The 21066-nt window shown below is 36.1% G+C and overlaps 1 long non-coding RNA gene across 2 annotated transcripts in view; it reads left to right on the forward strand.

Annotated features, from left to right (window-relative positions):
* Nucleotides 1-572: 572 nt before the first annotated feature.
* Nucleotides 573-21066, forward strand: part of LOC137854367 (uncharacterized) — a 53039-nt gene continuing 32545 nt past the window's right edge. For both annotated transcript variants that reach the window (XR_011095110.1, XR_011095111.1), the window contains exon 1: nucleotides 573-817. This is a non-coding gene — a long non-coding RNA (uncharacterized lncRNA). The remainder of the gene's footprint in view (nucleotides 818-21066) is intronic.

Here is a 21066-nt window from a genome sequence, read left to right on the forward strand (position 1 = left end):
AATCTGAAAGGAGACATGATATGTATGACTAATTTGTCATCAAAAACAAATCTGGAATGTAAGTTCTCATTTAGGAAGTTTAACATTCAATAGCCAATTCTCTGGCTTGTCCCTCTTTCATAAACCCCAAATTACCCCAAAGTAAACCATCCCATCCCAGTGGAATACCTCTGAATTATCTGAATTATACCAGGTTTTTATTTGGCCACACAAGTGACAGCTAAAGCAAAAGGGTCTAGCATATATCAGTAATGTGATTTCATTAAAAAATTCAGATGAACGTCCATGGAAATTGTTGTGTAGTATTCCCACAGTCCCACTTGGCCTGTTTCATGTACTTCAGTAAAGTAGAATTCAATCTTGTTTTAAGAAACAACTGTCCTTTCCTATAATATGAGAAATATTAATTTGTCTAATGCATATTAAAAATATTATTAATCAAAAAAAATCTAATGCCTAGATTTTTTCCAGATGAGCAAATACTAGAGTGGAATTTCTCAGCGTTGACTCTCTCCCCTGTTAATTTCATTGAGAATGCCTTTGTTTTGTTTGCAGGAACTCATCTTTCTCCCTATGAGTATGTAAAAGGTCATATGTTTCCACAGTGTCTCTGCCAAACACAGGCAGAAGAAAGGGTCCTTTGAATAATGCTCACTTTCAAGTGCCCTAGTGTTTCAGAAGACTGCTTATTTTGTTGCTCCTTTTCTTTTTTCTTATTTGTTTTTAAAGTTAATGTAAAAACTGTAATCTTAGAACTGCTGCTTCATTTGTCCTTTCCTTGAAAATACCTGCTTTCTTCTTTGAAGAGCCCTAAGTGGTAAGTCTTCCCTGGCAACATATGTGCAAACTCGGATTTGCTATTAACTTTGCCTTGGTGTTAGGGCTGTCTCTTTTATAAGTCTTAAAGCTTATAAGAATAACTAATACCCTTATATGTGATTACGGTGTATATATAAGAAAACAGGGGACTGAGCCATAGTAATGTTAAAGTATTCAGGATTACCACAGGTTAAAAGGGGAAATATCATTGTTGTACCTGCACTCAGAATTAGGAACTACAGTGCAAGGAACTGGGGAATATGATAGCTCTTTGCTGTTTATTAATGAATTTGCTATTACTATTATTTCATATATCTTAGCTAATCATTTGAATTGATTGAATCTTTGTCCCTCATAGACAACAACATCAACACTGCAACGTTTCCTTTGACACCAAAATAGTTCTCATTATCACTTTTTTTCTCAAATTGGTTAGACATCTGGATCATTTACTATATTTTTTTTTTCTCTGCATATTCAAGTTGATGAGGCCCAGGCATAATGTTTTTTCAGTTTCAAAGAAGCTTGGTTCTTAAACTACTGTAAAGCTTTAATTCCAAGCCAAATTCTCTAGAAAATTTTACAGGTTGGGGGAAAAAAAAACCTCAGACTTTTTACTTTGAAAGTCAGTAAAAATGCTGCAATAGTAGCATACATACAAATAAAATACATTTCATAAAAGTCATGGATATCAAAGGTCATTGAGATGCATAAAAGCAAGTTTCTCTTCTCAATAACCACAAGCTCCAGTTTGTCTGTAGAAATTACCATGTGGTATTCCTGCCAAGGAAGAAAGCAGAGAGATATCACACAGTCCATTATGGCTCCCACAATTCCACACCATGAGTTTTATTTAGAAATAAAAATTTGAGACCTAGAACATTTTTCAAGGGGCAGACTCAGGATAAGGTATGAGAAAAGAGGTAAGGTATGAGAAAAAAAAACCACACAAAATATTCATGCAAGACAAATGTTTTCATCACATGAGTGTGTGAATTAGGCCTGGTAGCAGTAAAGCTCATGAAGTGCTTAAACATTCAGACAGGGTAGGTCTTTCTGGTGAATGCTTGGCTCTCTCAATTTTTTTTTCTTTTTTTTTTTTTTTTTTAATTTCACAAAGTTTTGTCCGATAGTCTTATCATATTTCTCAAGAAAGCATTTTCCAAGGAGGCCCTTGGAATAGAAGTAGTCCCTTTGTTCCTCAAAATCTGGCATGCAAAAGTTATAATGAATTAGAGCAAAAGGAAGAAGGATTGAAATCTTACTATCTTCATATGGAAATCAGTTAAAAACACTTACTTTACAGTCTTTTCTAAACTATACTGGGACTAGAACTGAAACAAATCCCCTGACAGTCAAAAAATTTCTCCTTTTAATAAGGTATGCTTGGATCACTATCCAGCAAACCATTTAAACCAATGTGTCCTATATCACCCAACATCTCTATTCAAGGAAAGACCATTATTTTTTCACTGCCTTTTCTCTAGAATAAATCTTAGGCAACTGTGACTTGGGAGAAGCAGAAAAAAAAAAAATGTATATATATATATATATACATATATATATGCAAAAAGTATCAGCTTTAATTCTGTAGTTCTAAGACTTCTCTGGTATTTGTGCAATTATTAATGGGAAAAGATAAATATAGTTTTCCCATAGGGGATGGAAAAAGGCAGGGGTCTGAAACCAAGACATTTATTTCCTGGAAATTGTGAAGGTTTCAAAATTCATTTTTATTTCTCAGTGGGATGAAAATGAAGCATGAAGCAATTACATAGAGAAAAATCCTTGAGAAAGATCAAGAAGAGTCAAAGAAGGGTTGATAAAGGCATACATCTGGTTCTGCTATGACTGAAGCAATTGTCTTAACCACCGGATTGTCAGCTATTTCATTGATTTCTCCACTGAGACTCTTTTCCTTCATAGGAATAATCTATTATTTGTTGCCCTGTGGCAGAGCACAGCTCTAGCACCAAAAGTTCTTAGATTTCAGAAAGCTTCCAGATAAAAGTTATGCATAATATGATCCTTCAAGAAGTTTTGCTGGTAGAGTATCTGCACTTTAACAAAATCAAGTCTCTTAAAAAAAATCTCACCAATCCTATTTAGTCAAAAAAAAAAAAAAAAAAGTCATCTATCTGTTTACTGGGACATTACAAAGAAATAAGAATTTTCCTGTAGTCAGTTTAATTCAATATAAATTGCTCTTGCTCCAAGATTGTTACACTACCCTTACTCAAAATACTTCAGGGGAATGAAAAAAATAACTATAGGTGATAGCAAGGAAAACCCTTCCTGGCTTAGAAAAGTGTTCTCGTGCCTTTTCCAAGAACTGTCAGTGAGTAACGCACAAAGTATGCTATGATGAATCTGACAAAGACAGACAGGAATCAGAACTGTCTTTGAGAACAGAAGCTTGAGGGTACTGCTGTGTGGGTAACTGAGGTTTGTGATAGAAAGGAAAAACAAAAAAGCAAGTAGATTTATTTTCCTTTTCTTCTTTATAAGTAGGCTTGATAAAATTATTAATTGCAGGTCCCCAAATCTGTTTGATTTTAGATTTCATGGCTATTTGCTTTCAGGGGAAGACCCCAGCTTCAACAAGTTATGATACTTTTTCATCATTTTACAAACAAAATAATAATCATAAAACCTCATAAAACAGCAATGAATTTGGCTGAAGTTACATGTGAAAAATTAAATATACATTTCATGATATTGCACATCTGCTGAGGAAGCTATAAGTTCTAGTTCTATCTTATTTGATGTCTCAGACTTACATATGAAGTTATAAGACTTTCACTCAATACAAAATCAATAATTTATATAAAAAATCCTGCATATGTCTCTCTACTACCAAATAATAGATGAAAACTGACAGATAAAAGCCCAGCTTCAACAACATCTCAGAGAAAGATACTGTGTACATGCAGGGCACCAGTTAAATCTATTTTCCTGAGTATGTACTATACTGGAGCTGGAAGAAAATCTCAGCTGAGGAAAACAAAAAGCAAACAAACAAACAAACAAAACAAACAAAACAAAAACACACCCCAATTTTTAGCTTTTGGCAGCAATAAATTAATTTAGTTGGACTCCAGATAAGAGGACAAGAATGTCACAGGACAATTTAAGATGCAGTTATGCTTCTTTCTTCCAACCTCATTTATGATCAGATTGTAAACCTACAGGGAATGTTATCAATAAAATGTTTTGGCCACTTTGCAGTCAGAAATGTAAGATTCATGGGAGAGAATCTTGAGATTACAGAGAGAGCTAGAAAGCAGAGACTGGTTCTTGCTGTCTGGTGTAAAGGGTACTCTCTGGGACTTGAATCCTTGTCCTCATGCTTTCATTAAGCAGTCTTTGGATAAAATGCATAGGTAATATTCAGAGCAGAGACTAAATATCAGAATCCCCATTTTCAAACACACCTCCTTAACCAGGGACTACAGCGTCATGCATTCATTCCTGGGCTCTCATGACTTTCATTTCTCTCTGTGCTTATGTACTGGGTCCAGCTGGGATGGAGCTCTTCTTCTGAGGAGGGGAGGTGAGAGAGCAGTTGTGGTGGAGATCAGATGCCTAAAAAGATAAAACCACCACAACTTTGTCCTACCTTTGATAGCAAGAGTGGACATCCCTCTTTCTCATTTCTACCTTCACTAGGGCCATCGTGTATCCTCCTGAGAAGTATGAATGTAGACCTCTTTAGACTCTCGAGGAAGCTGAGCCCACTTGTTGTGCTCTAATCACTGTGTGACTGTAAAGAAAAATAGACATTTCTCCATTTCTCATAGCTTTGGTTTCAAATGAAAGAAACTGTAACTGGTGTACTTTATACTGAATTCTGCTGGCAATGCATATGAGCACATTTTTCTAAATGGGGTGCCTAGGCATATAGATGCTGAAATATGCAGCCAGAATAGAAGAAGAACCAGAAATACATGCACCTACATACAGAAATACATGCAGCCTGCCCCTTGTAGCCCTTGAGGTGTTGCTTCTGGGAGCAGTTTGTCCTAGACCTTGCAAATGTGTCTGCATGGGTTTTTAATGATTAGATTCAGACCCAGGCATTTGACCTGTAACTGGAGTTGTAAAATCATCAGTCTGTCTGGTCTACTTTTACAGTGCCTAACTAGTCAGGTGACATTTTTAATGATTCTGTTTGTTGGAATTAGAAAACAAATTCCCCTTGAAGTGAGATTTGCCCCAGTTCCACAGGAAAGCAGGAGCCCACAGGCAATGGTTTAGTATATGAACCGAAAGAAGATGCAAAACATTTCAGAAGCTTGTATTTGTTCATATTCTTCTATGAAATTTCCTTTAACAATTGCAAAGTCCAAAAGGAAGAGTTCTCAAGTGCTTGAAGTATCTAGCCTTATGAGAATTTTTCCGTGTTTCCTGAATTTGATGTTCTATTTAGATCATGTTGGCATCACCTTTTCAAACAGTTTTTGTTTGACAAGTTCATTTTTAGTGGACAAGGAAGCAATCAGAAAACTTCTGTATTAGGGTCTCTATCTTGATCTCTATCTGCTGTCAGTAGAAAGAGTTCCTCTGCATCCTACCATGTACAAACCAAAACATCAAAATGTGTCTTTGCTCCAATGCAGTTCATGATTTGCATTAACATTTTCTTAGAAGAGGAGTGATTTTTTATTTTTTTTCCCTCATCAGACTATGTTAATATTTTATGTTCGGCATACTTTTTTGTTTGTTTGTTTGTTTGTTTTTGTTACCCCGGAATTCATTTGAATTTCTGTGAATATAACCCAGAGAAGTTGAACAAAATTCTTGTACGTCACCTGAACCTATGTCAGACTTCATTAATATGCATTGGTGTTGATACCTATCTTGCTTCTCTCTGAGGGCCTGGAATTCACACAAGATGTGTACATTTGATAGCTGCCAATAAAAAGCTAAATTTCATGTTTGCTTGTGACCATCTGCTCTGAAAAATAAAAGTATCTTAGCTGAAACTGTACCCAAAGACAGAGGAAATATGTTGGTTTAGAACAGAGGTTTCTTGTTTGTTGGTTTGTTTGTTTTTAATGTTGAAAATGTGATGTTCTGGAAAATGAAACTTTCTTCTGGAAAACTAAGACCTGAAATCTACCGATGTGCAGTATTCCACTACAGTTGTTGACAGAACAGAAACTTAAATGATAAAGCTATGTGATTGCTCTTCTCTACAAATCTGACTTCTGACTCCCAGGCCAGCCAACAGCCAACAACAACTAATAAAGAGAGAATTATGCAATTCCGCAGTTTACTATGGCATAGGGGGGAAAAATAAATAAATAAATAAATGCGCAACACTATTCCACACACTCATTGCCTTCCATTGGAAAACAGACTACTTATTTAGGTGTGTATGTGTATATATATATATATATGTATGTATGTATACACACACACACACACACACATATATATTAACGTTTGCTGATGTGTTTTGCAGAGTAGTTCATCTGTTTTGTGTCTGTGAGTAACAAGCTAATCTTTTCTTAGCCTTTATATAAACATGTGGGTTCAGAAATAAACAAATGCTATTCACTGAAAGAATACACAAGCACCTTCTACTATATCTGCCCTATCTCTGCCGACCGTATGGAAGTTAATTTAAGTACATTTAACTGAACTATACTTAAGATTTACAAGGAACAGCATTGAGACAATAATCATATGAGTAAGTGTGCCTACTGAGATCAGAGTTTAATTGTTTCAAGACACTCAAACACAGGAGGCACCATTGGGGAAACAAATTTTATTTGCTTTTGCTTCAGAGAGGATGAACAGCTGAACTGTGTTACCCTAGAGGTAGAATACTAACATTATGTCCCAGCAGCTTACTCTCCTTTATAAATTTTTATCCAAACTGCTGACAATAAATTCAAGACCACTGCAAACTATTTAAGGTTTTCCACTCTATGAATTACAAGTGTTTAAAAACGCTTATAATCAGGCACCTTGCTCTCCTAATCTTGAGAAATAAAGGGCCTAATTTTTGGTATTTGTGTTCGCCATACATTCAAGTAATGGTATTTGAAAGGTACTAAGCTTTGCTTCTGTTAGATGCAGACTGACATTTCAAAGATATGTGTAAATTCAATTTATCTAATTTATTTTTAAAACATATTTAACCTGACTTTGGACAGATGTTACATTCCTGTTGATACCCTTAGGGGTATTCAGTCTATGGCAGAAAGGACAAGGTCTGTGTAAGAACTGCCTATCCATTCTTCTTCTCTTCTGCCTTACCTATTGATTTCTACCATCATATTTTTTCACTTTCCCCTTAGCTGTATAGACATAACTTCTGGAGAAGCCATGCAATAAATGGGATCAATGAGATGACCTAGGCTAAAAGTAAATTTTCCTCCAACGTATTTTTAACACTTAGTGCACTACGGTGCAGAAATTAAATTGAGGAGCAGAGAGTCCTTAAGGCAGCATTGACACTGAAATGTTTTGTACTGTGGAATCACAGATCAATAAATGTAGTTCCATGTAGATTTCATCTGTCAACAGTGAGGCTGTTTTCTACTTCACCTTTTGTGGTTACTGTGTTGTCTACTTCTACCCTCTGCCACAACTTAATATCCTGTAAGTTACATTGAGACAGTCTCTTCTGCTCTTTTCTCTCTCTCTCTCATTTTTTTTTTCTTTTGGATGCTTTTCTTGAAATATTTAATTGACGCATCAAAGAAGGTAGAAGACTAGATGAGAAATAGACAAAAATAACAGATAATTGGACATATAGGCAGTATTTCACTCCAAATAGGTAGGAAAAGCATACAGTACTCCATTACTCTCATAGCATTCTTCCTATTTCCTAGACTTTCACACCAGTGGTGTCGCCCAACAAAACAGTGTGCAGTAACTAGATACAGAAATCTAATCTATGTCTTGATATGATATGCTGAATTCCCTATCTGTCCAGTCTACTTTGTAGGGGTTTGGCCACAGCTGTTGAAATAACACCTTAATTTTCAGACAAGCCTGTGTGCTTTATCAATACAGTAAGCCTTTGGGAATAAAGTTATTGGAAAACTTTTTGTTGTTGTTGTTGTTTGTTTGTTTCTTTGTTTCATGAATTTGACTTGGATTCACCCAGGTAATTTAAAAGCAGACTGTTGAAATTATTTGTAATGCCAACAAGTTTTTTTGTTTGTTTTGTTTTGTTTTGTTTTTCAGGGTTTGGTTTAAATGTGCAGGGTCTAAGACCTTGTAATCTTCATTACCATTGTTGAAACAGAATTAATTCACCAAATACAGAAGATATTTAACACTGTGGCCTATGATTGTAGTTTGTTTGTTTGTTTGTTTTGCTTCATTTTTTAATTTAGACAGAACTTTGGAACTAGTTTTTTTTTTCTTTTTTTTTTTCCTTTTTTTTTTTTTTCCCCAAATATTGCTCTATCGTAAAAGTTTAATTCTTTTCTTGAAAACATGACAGATGATTTTTAATGAAAAATTGGAGTAGAAAACTTCACAATAAAAAATATTTTCATCTGTTTTATGTGGAAAATGCATTTCTGAATATCTATGGTGTCCATGATTACTTCCTAATTGTATTTCATTTTGAAGCACAGTAAGGAAACTTTGTTTCCTTAACAGCTGTAAAAAAAAAAATATATATATATATGTATAGGGAAAAACAACAACAACAAGAAACCAACCATTTCCATCAATCACCACAGCCAAACACTCTCTTCCAAAGAAATTAAGACATCACACTGCCCTTAAAATTGGCTGTAAAAATGGCATCTTCAAATTTAAGAGCTCTACCTTATTTATTTATTTATTTAATAAAACTGCCTATTTAGGATTATATCTGGTTAAAATTATTAGTTGACAGAAAGAAATTTACAGCCTTGTTAAAAACTTTTAGCACAGCAGAAAGAACATAGAGCTGTTGTCTTTTCCATCTTGTATGGCAACAACTGGCTTGTTTACAACATTTTGAGCAATTACGTGCTGAGGAAGTCCACTTAAGACAATATCAATTTGGAGAGATTGGAGAGATTTGGAGAGTTGGAGAGATTAAGTGTTGTTGTTGTTTTGTTTTGTTTTTAATTATTATTAGTATTTTTAAGTGGATGTGGATGATTAAATATTAAAAAACATGAGTTCAGCTTGACTTTCAGATTCTCAGATCTGAGTTTGCAGCACTAGCAGTTATTATATTAACTTGTAGCTTGTGCTATTTGAAGGAAAATAACCACAGGCAGGTCTGCACTGTAAAATATTGCCAGTATCAATTTTGTGCTTACATTTGTGAAAAAAAAAATAAAAAACATTGCACCATTTGAGTCCTTGCTAAGAACAAATCAGCACTGGAAATGCATTTCATTTTGTGATAATACAGGTTATTTACGAAAATGTCTTACACTACTATCAAAACTTATACCTTTGCGTGACTTTGCCAGTAAAACTTTATAGAAAAGTTGCAGCAGTATAGATGAGCAATAGGAGCCAATAAACAAAAACTTCCCAATGGCAGGTCTTTCATAAGCAGTTCCTATAGTATTGTTGCACTATAAAGGAGATCTCTTTTTTGGGGCAATGAACAATATGGGTATGTGATATGAAGTCCAAGCAAAGCTGGTCAACAGAAAAATTTCTTGTAAGTCTTAAGACCTACTAGCTATAGACTAAATATAGAAAACAATGATGCAAAACTTGGTCTTGTTGAACCTGGGATACAAATATTTCCAGTCTTTTTGCAGTCAGTCTTCACCGACTTCATGGACATAAATGAAATATGGAGGTAGTTGTGTCTTCTTCTTGATGTTAACCCCCGTCCACTAATAGCCCTTTCCCTCTTTTTTTTTTTTTTTTCCTTTTCTTTTTTTTTTCCCAGCCAGAATGGCTTTTACTCTAGTCTCCTTGTGAATAAACTCAGCACAGCTGTGCCAGCCATGCTCCAGTGCACGTCTCTGCAGTGAGGGCCAGGCAGCTGTGGTTTCTCCCCGGAGAAGGCTAGCCATTTGGCTAGGAGCTTTGGAAGGGGGGTATAGAGACCACATCTTGGAAAAAAATGCCAGCTATATGTGATGGCTGGGAAAATCAGTCTGGAAAGAGAATTAGGAGTACACAACCTAACAATGATCCCTTTAATATGCTGTGGATTGGTAATGTTTTTGAACAAAGTAAAAGAGAATAGCTTAGAGTGCCTGTGGAGGGGGAGGAGGGAGAGACAATGCACTTATTGTCCTTTAACAAAAACAATTCTAAAGTGTACCTTAGCAAAACTCATGGCTTGAAATCTTTTCTTTCCAGTTCAGGCCTGATGCGCAGCATGTTCCCCTAGCATTCCCAGTCCCTAATTGCATGTACACCCAAAGACTTTTGTGCTGAGCACATTTTTTTTTTTTCTGAAAGGAGAAAAAAATGTTGAATGTTTGAAAAGCTGATTGACAAGGATTTTTTCCCCTAACTTTTAAATGTTTTCAGCAGTGCTGCCCTATAGCCTTAGACAATGCCACTGACCCTTTTAAAAATCTTTGTACACATTGAAGAATGAAACTTTATACACAGTTAAAAAGAAGCTTTTTGGCCAGGTTTTGACAGCTGTTATTCTAAAACAATGTTTTGGCTCTAATCAAAAATATGACTTTATTTCCTTTTGGGTTTCTACCAGAAGCCATATGACTCTTACATAGAAGTGGAGGAGGGGTGGGAGCAAGAAGCTTGTTCAGTTGCTTTCCCCGTAGAGCTTTGACTGTGCAAAAGGAAATGACAAAGGAATTGCATTTACCCAGGTTGTTGGTTGTATGATAGGTGGTCCCTGAGATACTATGTGAAGAAGTGAAAATCATGCACGACACATGTATTACCAAAAGTGAGGTCCTGAACTGTAAAACTGGGAGATGAGACTACACTTTATTTTTCTGCTCTTCTCTTTGAAAAATAAAAATGTGTTCATGCACAGGGTGGTGTTTATATTGCTTTAAGAGACAGAATTTGAACCACCAATGGGTTCATGAAAGCTCCAGGTGGAGCTAAGGCAGGTGTGAGATAATCTGTGCCCTTACCCACATATGACATTATTAGCTCAAGTTCCTAACTTACCTTAGGGGGGCCTCAGCTTGGCTTTTGACCACAGGCAATTGCTGTGGTTGCTTTTGCTAAAACCTGTTCTGGTTAGAGATCGTATCAGGGAGTTTAAGAGGTGATCCAAGCACATCTGTGCTGGGTGGGCTGAGCCAACACTGCCTGGGTCTGTAAGAGCTCTGAAAGGCAGCAGCAGTGGGAGCAGGAGCAGACATGTCCAAAAGGTGACACAAGCTGAGGGGCCTGCGAAAGCGTACCAGGTTTCACTGGAAAACCATTATGGCTGCAGCATGTGGTAACTTAGAAGTATAGAAAATATTTCTGTAGGAATTTAAATAGAGTAGATAAGTACTAGCGATTGTTGGGATTTCCAGAGGTTCAGGAAAATTAAATTTAGTGCCTATTATGGTATTACTTACACTAGACAACTCAGGCTTGACATTCCTTTTTAAAGGCCCCTTTAAAGTATTAAGCAAAAAACTTTCAGTTGAAGTTTTCATCTGAGCTCACATCACTGAGACCTAATACCACCAAGTTTTGTTGAGTCTGTCACTACTGCAGTAGTAAGCAGACTAGCTGGCTGAATTCTAACCATCTCCCCCAGATACTACCAAGGGAAATATTGCCACACAAACACTGACTTCTGCACTGTCTACTCTTCTTTCACCAAAATATGTCTGTCTTGAAATTCTCTGTCTCTGTAATGAGCAAGTAAATTCTGGATGTAGGACTTGGAATATGTAAACAGATATTAGAAAATATGATGAAACAAAGAAATAAACGACTGGTTTATCTGCAGTAGGATGCCAGCAAGGCATCCTTTAAGAAACAGTGCATATGTATGATGTCTGGTATGTGTGTAAATGTCAATATATGGATTTGTAGCTTGAAAACCAGATTTTAAGAGACATTATCTTTTGCAAGCTATAATAAACGTGAAGAATTTAAAACTGTGGACAGAGGGCATACATATGACAGCTGTGAAAGCCACATTCACCTACATGGAGTTTATGAACTATTTAACTTTGTCAAGGTCATCATGATTAGTTTAATAACTGCTGATCCTGCAAAATGTTTTGCATGACTGAGCAGACGTGCATCATTTTGAAAAGAAAAAATATAGAATTTATAAATTTTGAAACGGTAAAATGTGTACAGGTTTGCATTCAAATTTAAGAAGAATCCAAAATCGATGAAGTATTGAACAATTTTTAATTCATCCTCTCTCAGTAGACCCTGTTAATATTCTGGAGAAGAAAAAATAAAATAAAATAAAATAAACCCTTCTGAAGTTGAAGCTTTGCTGGTGAAGCTATTCCTCAGTATTCCTCATTTGCCAGGCTTAACGTACAATTTACCATCTATTACATCATAACAATTGTCAATATGAAGAAAATGATAATAATATATATTAATGGACTGCCTCTATTCTTTTAAAAGATATTAGTTCCGCTGATGTAAGTTTGGTGAAAATATTTTGGTATCAGCTCCCCTCATCCCTTATCTTTGACAGAAAGAGGATGTAAAAGAATTTACCTATAGGAAACAGATAGGAGCTGGTGCAATGCAGATAGAATGGGTAACCGATCTAATTTATGAGAAACTCATTAGAATGTTCTATGTTTAGTTCCTTACCTTTTAAACTTACAGTACAATAAATACATAAATTCAAGCAATAACAATGCATCCAGTTTATCCACTTAATATATACAAAACCAATTTATTAAGCAATTTATTTTATGAAATGATAGAGAATTAAAACAAAATAAATAAAGTGATTTAAGTAATACAGCAATTCATATCAGCTTTCTAAGAAGTGGGCACACATAACACTTTTTGGAAATTTTCCTATCCTGTTCCTAATGGAATATCCTATTCACTTTTTTTTTTTTTTTTTTTTTTTTTTCTGCCATGATTCCAGCTTAATTTTTTCCCATTAGTTTGACCAAATTTCTCAATATATCTGGAATAACTGTCATATGAAAAGACTTTACTTTTTTTTTTCTTTTTTCTTTTTTCCTTTTTTTCTTTTCTCTATGTCTTTATGTTTCCTTTGCATGCCAAAAAGCCAGTGGTACATGTGCCATCGAATATGGGCTTAGAAGCAAATATTCTTAAATCCCTATGCTCCTGCCACATGGACCCTCCAGTGCATGTGACAGTGTATGCATATGTAAACTATTTTTTACATACTGCTTAGATAAATTTATCTATATATCCTTTTCTTTTGTCCTTAGAAGACATCTTTCAATGAGGATAGCTTTAAGTCTGTGAGGGAAGTTGTCTTCTAAGTCAACATACATCTTCCAGCTCTGCAAACTGAGACTTAGGCCAATTTAAGTATATCAAATTCTATATGTAGAGATTAATAGTTCATGTTTATGTAACTACCTGTTCAAAAATGATAGTATTCCATTTGCATTCTAGTTCTGCAAAACCAGAAAGTTATGAATGTAGCCAGGTCCATCTAATCCAGTATTTTAAGTCAGAGGGTAGACAGCTAGTGATGGTTATACAAGAGTTATTGAAGACTCGGTGTAAGTAATTATGCATGAGTGGAACATTTTTCCCTTAAAGGCAAATCCCACCTTTATCTCTATTAATTATTGTAATACTTAAACATGCAAGATATATACATGTAATTAAAGGCAAAAAATGCAATTTTTCTCCTAAAAGTAACATTATTTTTCCTGCTAATTTACTAAACCCTTATATACATGTATTAGACTTTGTTTGCCAATGAAATGTGCATCTGAGTTTTTCACCTGCTCTTTTAAGACAACATTCATTATTTTCACTGTCATACAGCAATCTAAACCAGCTATCTTTTTCAGATATTTCAGTTAAAAAATAAGAGAAGACTAGGGATGTATGTGTTCTAGCTAACTCTTTCTGTTCTCTTCAAGCTATCTTGTAACTATTGTGATGACAAGGATCACAGTCTAACTGAAATTTCTATTAATTATGTAATTGCAACAACATGCCTTTCATTTTTAAAGTAATTTTGAGTTTTTAATTCATTACTAACATTTTATTTCATTGACATTTTAAGTAGTAAGCACAAATGTTGTGGTATTCTATTCATTCAACTCCTTTTCTTTTCTTTTCTTTTCTTTTTCTTTTTCTTTTCTTTTCTTTTCCTTTTCTTTTCTTTTCTTTTCTTTTCTTTTCTTTTCTTTTCTTTTCTTTTCTTTTCTTTTCTTTTCTTTTCTTTTCTTTTCTTTTCTTTTCTTTTCTTTTCTTTTCTTTTCTTTCATTTTTTTTTTTTTAATCCTAAAATGTGGAGCATGAAACACTCTCCAGAAGAGAGACATTCAACCTTTTACCCTAAGTCTATCGTTTATTCACACAATATGTGTGAATAAGGAAATTAGTGGCAGAGATATATGACTTCTCTCCATATTTTGGGAGGGGGAGGAGAACATTGGCCTTTTAATATAGTATTATATATCCTCTAAAGTTTGAAATGAGAAACACCATCTGGAGGTAAGATACAATTGTATTTTTCTTCCTTTATAAAACTGTCTGCTGAAGTTATTCAAAAACAGGCCTCGTGTGGACTCTCTATCACTCTTCTGAACAGAGACTAATGATTATGATGTTTTTGAAGTTTATCAAACCTTTCCTTAAACACATATGTTAGGTGATGTTATTAAATGTTAAACACAGTGAACACAGACTCAGAGAGGATCAGGGGAGGCAAAGGGAGTCCAGTAACCTCCACAGGACAAACAGAGCAACCTGACTTGTCTACACCTACAATCATCAAAGGAGAATGATAGTATTATTGCCCTGGTGGGAAAGCCACTAAGAGGGGTCAAGGGAACACTGTGCAGACTACAGGGGATTATGATCCCGTTTAGGGGAAGGGGGCTTTTTGTGGGGCTTTTTTGTCAAGAGAGTGAAATTTTACATTTGTATTAAACTTACTATGGAATGTTTTAAGGAGACTTTGGAAATGTGAGAATTATGGGATGTTTAGTGAAAAATGTGGGGAAAGGGAGAGATGAGTTTGGATCAGGGGAGACAAGACATGGAACAACAGAGACCACTGAAATGTAAGCAGGCTGCCGGTCAGCAGACTTCTCTGACAGACTGTAATCACTGCAGTCTGTCCTGTACTCTTATTAAATCTTATTTGTAGGTGTTTTCCACGTGGATGCACTCTCCATTCTGTATATGTGTGAACCTAGACAAATTTTAAGCGGCACTAGCTAGTGTATAGGACAAGATTCATAGCACCATTAAGGTTGGAAAAGACCTCCAAGATTGTCTGGTCCAACCGTCAAGAGATTTGAATGCCAGAAACTGGAGTGAGCCCTCAAGGTCTCATAGATCCATGGGCAGGCAACAGGAGGAGACCAGGGTTTGAGGGCCAGAAACTTAAGCCATAATAGGCCATAGGCCATAATAGGCCAGCTGCTGAAAATGTCCATGTTTTGGTAGATGCGTTCCATTTTTAAGAGCTTCGTTCCTGATTAGCAGGAGAGGAGGAACAGGACGGTGCCATCTGCACTCCTCATGACTGTGTGAGGGCCACTAGTGTCTGTACAGGTACTGTGCTCTGACTGTGATAGGTCTGCATAGCCAGGTATGTGTAGGTGTGTGCACACACCTACTGGAAACACCAGTGAGGTGCTAGTGAGGTCTGGTTGAAGGACCTGCAGCAGCCTGACCCCCTTGGGGCCAGGACAGACAAGATCTGCTGGGGCCTGAACCCCACAGGGCCCAGCCGTCTTTGACTGATGACAAAAATGTACCCTCTAGTCATTCTGCTTCAGGCCTTCAGTGTCTCTAGTACTAGAGGTTTTCCCCAATGAAAATGACTGTTCCTTATTCCAACTACTATTGGCACTAACATAGATAATTCCTTCTTCATTTTGCTTCGTTTCTTTGTGAGAAACTTCAAGGAGAGGACAGATCATTCTGGATACAATTAATGAAATTTAAGTAAACACAGAAAGACTGCAGTGGTTAACTGAAATTATTCATATTTCTCTCCAGAGAGCTGTTGCCAGTTTTTTTATATTTAATGTTTTCCAATGCACTCTCAGCTTCATGTTCTGTAAATTTAATAGACTTAGCCTATGTTATATCACCTATTGCTAAATACATTGAGCAGGCCTGGACTGAGGCCCAAGTGAAACCTTAGTGAACTCCACTTGTTACATCCGGCCATCCTGGCAGTAAATCATTCCCAGATACTCTCTGGGTACACAGAAGTCATTTCATCAAGACCATAGCTCCCTGGCTTGGCTATGGGAACGACACCTGAGAGAATATCAGAAATCCAATTAATGTTCAGATGTATGACATTGCTGCTTCTCCTCTGCTGCCTCTATCCTCTTACCCTGTCATTAGAAATAAATTAGATTAATTTGGCAAAATCTGTTCTTGACAAATCTGAGTTGGCTGATGGACAACTCTTTTTTGTGATGCTAAAAGCTGTTGCACTAGATGTGACCCCAAGTCAGGGAGATGTTTTGCTAATAATCCAAAAAGAACTGGGAGGAGAGGCTGCAACTTGACAAGCACCTTCAGACACTTCATCAAAAAATATCTGCCATGGCATCCAACTCACTCTAAAACTGAGGCATGTGGTAATGAAATATTTTATCAATGGGTTACAACTGCAGGAAAATAAAACTTTGGTCAAGAAGCAGAAACTTGTATAAAAATAAAAATATATAGTAAATTTGGATTGCTTCTAAATCAATCTGAAGAATCCCACAAGATCATAATCCCACAAGAGCATAATCTCACAATAGCAACGGTTATTGATGTCTAGTATCATTAGGTTTTAATCAGCTTTCTGGCAAACACTCTGATTAAATGTATAATTTAATTAAATGAATTTCAGTTATGATTTTTTCTTATTGAAAATTTGAACACTACTTCTTAATTTCTCTTCTATTGCTATCATTTTTAAATCTTTCTTAGTAATTGTACATTTCAATTCTGAAAAAAAAAAAAAAACTAAATGATTCTATCATTCAATGTATTAGAAAGATGTCAAAATAAATTGCAATTGAATCGTATTACTTTAGAAAGATAAAATTTCTGTAATTTAGTGCTGAATGAGGCCTAGGAAACTTGGGTTTATTTCTCCTCTCCACTACCAACTTCCTCATAATTAATGTAAATAAACTGTCAGGGCCTTGTATTACTGTGATTTACTATGTTCAGAAAGTTTCATACTAATGAAAGAACTATGTGCTTACCAAGACTGAGGAAGGAAAGATAACCTCTGTGTGTGAAAAGTTTTTTGGCTAGGATAAACAGGTGTATACTTCCTACAGAATGATGGTTTTGTTCAGTCATCTTCTAGCTTTTCCTTCAGGGCCAGATTGACTCATAGGTTCATATAATTGTCTTTCAGACCTCCTTGCCTTATCCCCCTCCCCTTCCCTTCCCTCCACAAAAAAACCCTACATTTTTTGTGAAAGGTTTGGAGGTTTCTCTCGCTTGTTTGTCACTATACTTATTTGCATTTTATTATTTTATTTTATTTTTTATTTCTATTTATTGTAGAATAGAAGTATAGCAAAGTGACTGACAAATAAGTGTCCTAGCATCATTAGCATGATTTAACATCGTTGACTTTGTGGGAAATGAAAATAGAAGATGTTCTGCAAAGTTATTCCTCTTGACTGCAACAGTCAGAGGCACAAATACTGACACCATAGATAAAGAAATCAACAATATTTTCTTGCAACCTAATCACTTTCAAAAAATAATAGTAACAGGAGAGGGGAAAGAAGAGTTAATGTTTAAGCATTTCTTACGTCTAGCCAACAACAATGTATCTTACAAACTACAATCTTGTGATGTTTTATATGACTAAAACTATACATATAGCTTCATAGCACAGTAAAGTTTAAATGTTAAAAAAAAAAAAGTGTCCAAATGTGTTTTATGAGGAACAGTAGAAATATATGTATATATATTTAAATATAAAAATCTTTAAAGTAATTACAGATTTTTTTTTTTTTTTTTAGTTACAACTCACCATGTTCTATAACATCCTGGAAGACAATACTAGGACAACATGTCATTGGCTGGAGAAGTCACTAAGTCACTGCAGTGGAATACTAATATAATTAGATTTCTTGTTCTTTTTTTTTTTTTTTTCTCTTTTTTTTTTTTTCTTTTTCTCAATTTCTCATAAAATCAACACTGTTTATTCAGTTTTTAATAATAACTATTTTCCAAAAAGTTTAGATTTCAAAATGAAAGCAGAAATCAGTTCCCTGGCTAACTGAATTTTCTAGCTATAAAGCTAAAGTTTTCACAGTTAAGGGAGTCATGGGACACAGTGAAATTATTAAAAAATAGTAATCTGAGTACATAAATGTGTTCAATGGGCATCTAAATCTTCCTATTTTGTAAGTGCACTAGAAAAGGTATTGTCCAGGTCTGAATGGACTGACAGACATAAACACATATTGAGAGAAGCAGGTGAGTACTGGTCAAAAAGGATACACAACCTGAAGAATTTATCAGAGTTTTGTAAGACTTAAATCATCCCAAGCTTGAGTAAACCAGAAATAATTATTTATCTGGTGAACTGTTTACTGTGAAATACTTTTGTACTTGAAAAACACTTCCAGATTTCATCATCTGCTAATACTTCAGCTATTTGTCTTTCTTCTTTTATTGTTTGTCTCTCCAAGTCAATTCAACATGTTGTTTATAATTGCTGACAGTCTCTCTGTCAGATGTACACTATATCCCTCCCAAATCTGCTTTTATCTTTTACACAAAATAAAACTGCTCTCATTACAGCCTCTAATGGCTGTTAGCCAGATCTCAAAACCAATACTTCTCCCTCATCTTCTTTGACCTGTTTCTGTGTTCATCCTCCCCTGTGACTCATTTCTCTGTAACCTCATTGCAAAACCAAACACAATGACTTTCTTAATATGGATGACTCCCAGATGTGTGCTTTAGACCTATCTGCTTCTCTCTAGACCAAAAGCTGCTCAAGATAGGTAAAGTAATTTAATCACCTCCATCCCCACACCTTCCTTTGATAGGATTCATTGCTTATTTTTTTCAGATCCCTAGACTGTAGGTCCTCTTATTTGCAACTCAGACCCTATTGTAGGTCTTATTGCTTAGGTTTGTCCAAATATTACAGTGTCTATCAGAAAAATTTGTCTGAGAGCTTTGCTGTCTAAACTTTCAACTAAAGCATGTAACTCCTCCAGACTCAAATAGTCTTGCACAATGTCTTCTCCTTTGATAAATATCATCATATCCATTCTGAAAGCTGCCGTAGAAAATACTTTCCACTAAAGTAATGCCACATAGCCCTGTACATTCTTCCACATGCTTGCTCTTCTCTCTTATCACAGAATCACAGAACTGTAGGGGCTGGAAGGGACCTTGAAAGATCACCAGGTCCAACCCCCTTCCAAAGCAGGTTCTTCAGAGCGGGCTGCCCAGGTAGGCATCCAGACGGGCCTTGAATATCTCCAGAGAAGGAGACTCCACAACCTCCCTAGGCAGCTTGTTCCAGTGCTCCGTCACCCTCACCGTGAAGTTCTTTCGCATGTCAGATTGGCTACATCCTTCTGTCCCCCACCCCTCAGATATTTATATGCATTGAGGAGATCCTCTCTCAGTCTTCTCTTCTTCAGGCTGAACAGACCCAGGTCTCTCAGCCTTTCTTCATAGGAAAGATGCTCCAGGCCCCATATCATCTTTGTGGCCCTCCACTGGACCCTTCCCAGGAGATCCCTGTCTTTCTTGTACCGGGGAGCCCAGAACTGGACACAGTACTCCAGGTGAGGCCTGACCAGGGCAGAGTAGAGGGAGAGGATCACCTCCCTTGACCTGCTGGCCACGCTCCTTTTAATGCATGCCAGGATCCCATTAGCCCTCTTGGCCACAAGGGCACAGTGCTGGCTCATGGTCAACCTGTTATCCACCAGGACCCCCAGGTCCATTTCGTCAGAGCTCCTCTCCAGCAGGTCATCCCCCAGCCTGTACTGATACTTTGGGTTGTTCCTTCCAAGGTGCAGGACTCTGCACTTGCTCTTATTAAATCTCATTTGGTTTCTTCCTGCCCATCTCTCCAGCCAGTCCAGGTCTCGCCGAATGGCAGCACAGCCTTCTGGCTTATCAGCCAGAAAACAAACAGAAGCTCCTTGTCTTCACTACAAAATCTTGTACCAACACCTACACAGAATCCCTATTACTTTTTATTTAAGAATCTGTCTCTATCTACTCCTTCTAAAGTGTGTCTGTTTCTCAGAGACTGGCTGAGCATCAGTCTGCTGATGGGAGGTGTTGATTGTTTACCTTTGCATCACTTTTTTTTTTTTTTTTCTTTCACATACTAAAAGGTCTTTATCTTGACCTACAAGTTTTTCTTGCTTTTGCTCTTCCACTTCCTCCCCTCACATGCCACTGTGGGAGAAAATGAATAAGCAACTGTTGTGTGCTTACTGGTGCTGGCCAGGGTTAACTTATCACAGGTGGACAAAAGAGTTAGACTTTTTTTTGAGTGTCCTCTTGATATGGCACCATTAAGAATCCTGCAACTTTCAGCTGTTTGATAGCAAGTGTGTAATTGCAGCTCCAGGAAAAACTGACATAATTTAAACAAGCTTGTACTGTAAGCTTGAGTATTGAAAACCCAATCCATTAAAAATTTTTCTCACTTTTAGTTTCAAAGTCTTGGAGCTTCACATTTCACTCTCTGCTATTCCAGAAGCTCAGAGTGAACCAGTGACCTATTTGGAACATACTGGCATGCTAAGAAGCATAGTCCTGCTTCATTCTTTTTTTTTTTTTCTTTTTTTCTTTTTTTCCTTCACTTGTTGAAAAATTTCTTTTGGTAGTTTTGGTGGTAGAAACAGATAGTAATAAGTAAATAAATGTTGTAAACACCCATGTTCTTTTCTCGTTTTCACCACCTAAATGATAATGTCATAGAAATAATAAAGTAGATATTTCCAAATATATGCACACTTGTCCAACTTTAAATGAAAAAAAAAAATATGTTGCTATTTGGGCAAGTTCAAACATACTGAGGTTCATCATGGATGACTGGTTTTCCTACATTCCTGTTTTTCAAGATTAAGAGGTCTGCTTGCCATAAAAAAAATATATATATATATATATATATATATATATATTAAAATAATAGAAGTAACAGAATGAGAAAATAATATT

The sequence above is a fragment of the Anas acuta genome, chromosome 3, assembly GCF_963932015.1.
Source record: "Anas acuta chromosome 3, bAnaAcu1.1, whole genome shotgun sequence".
In the NCBI taxonomy this organism is placed as follows: Eukaryota; Metazoa; Chordata; class Aves; order Anseriformes; family Anatidae; genus Anas; species Anas acuta.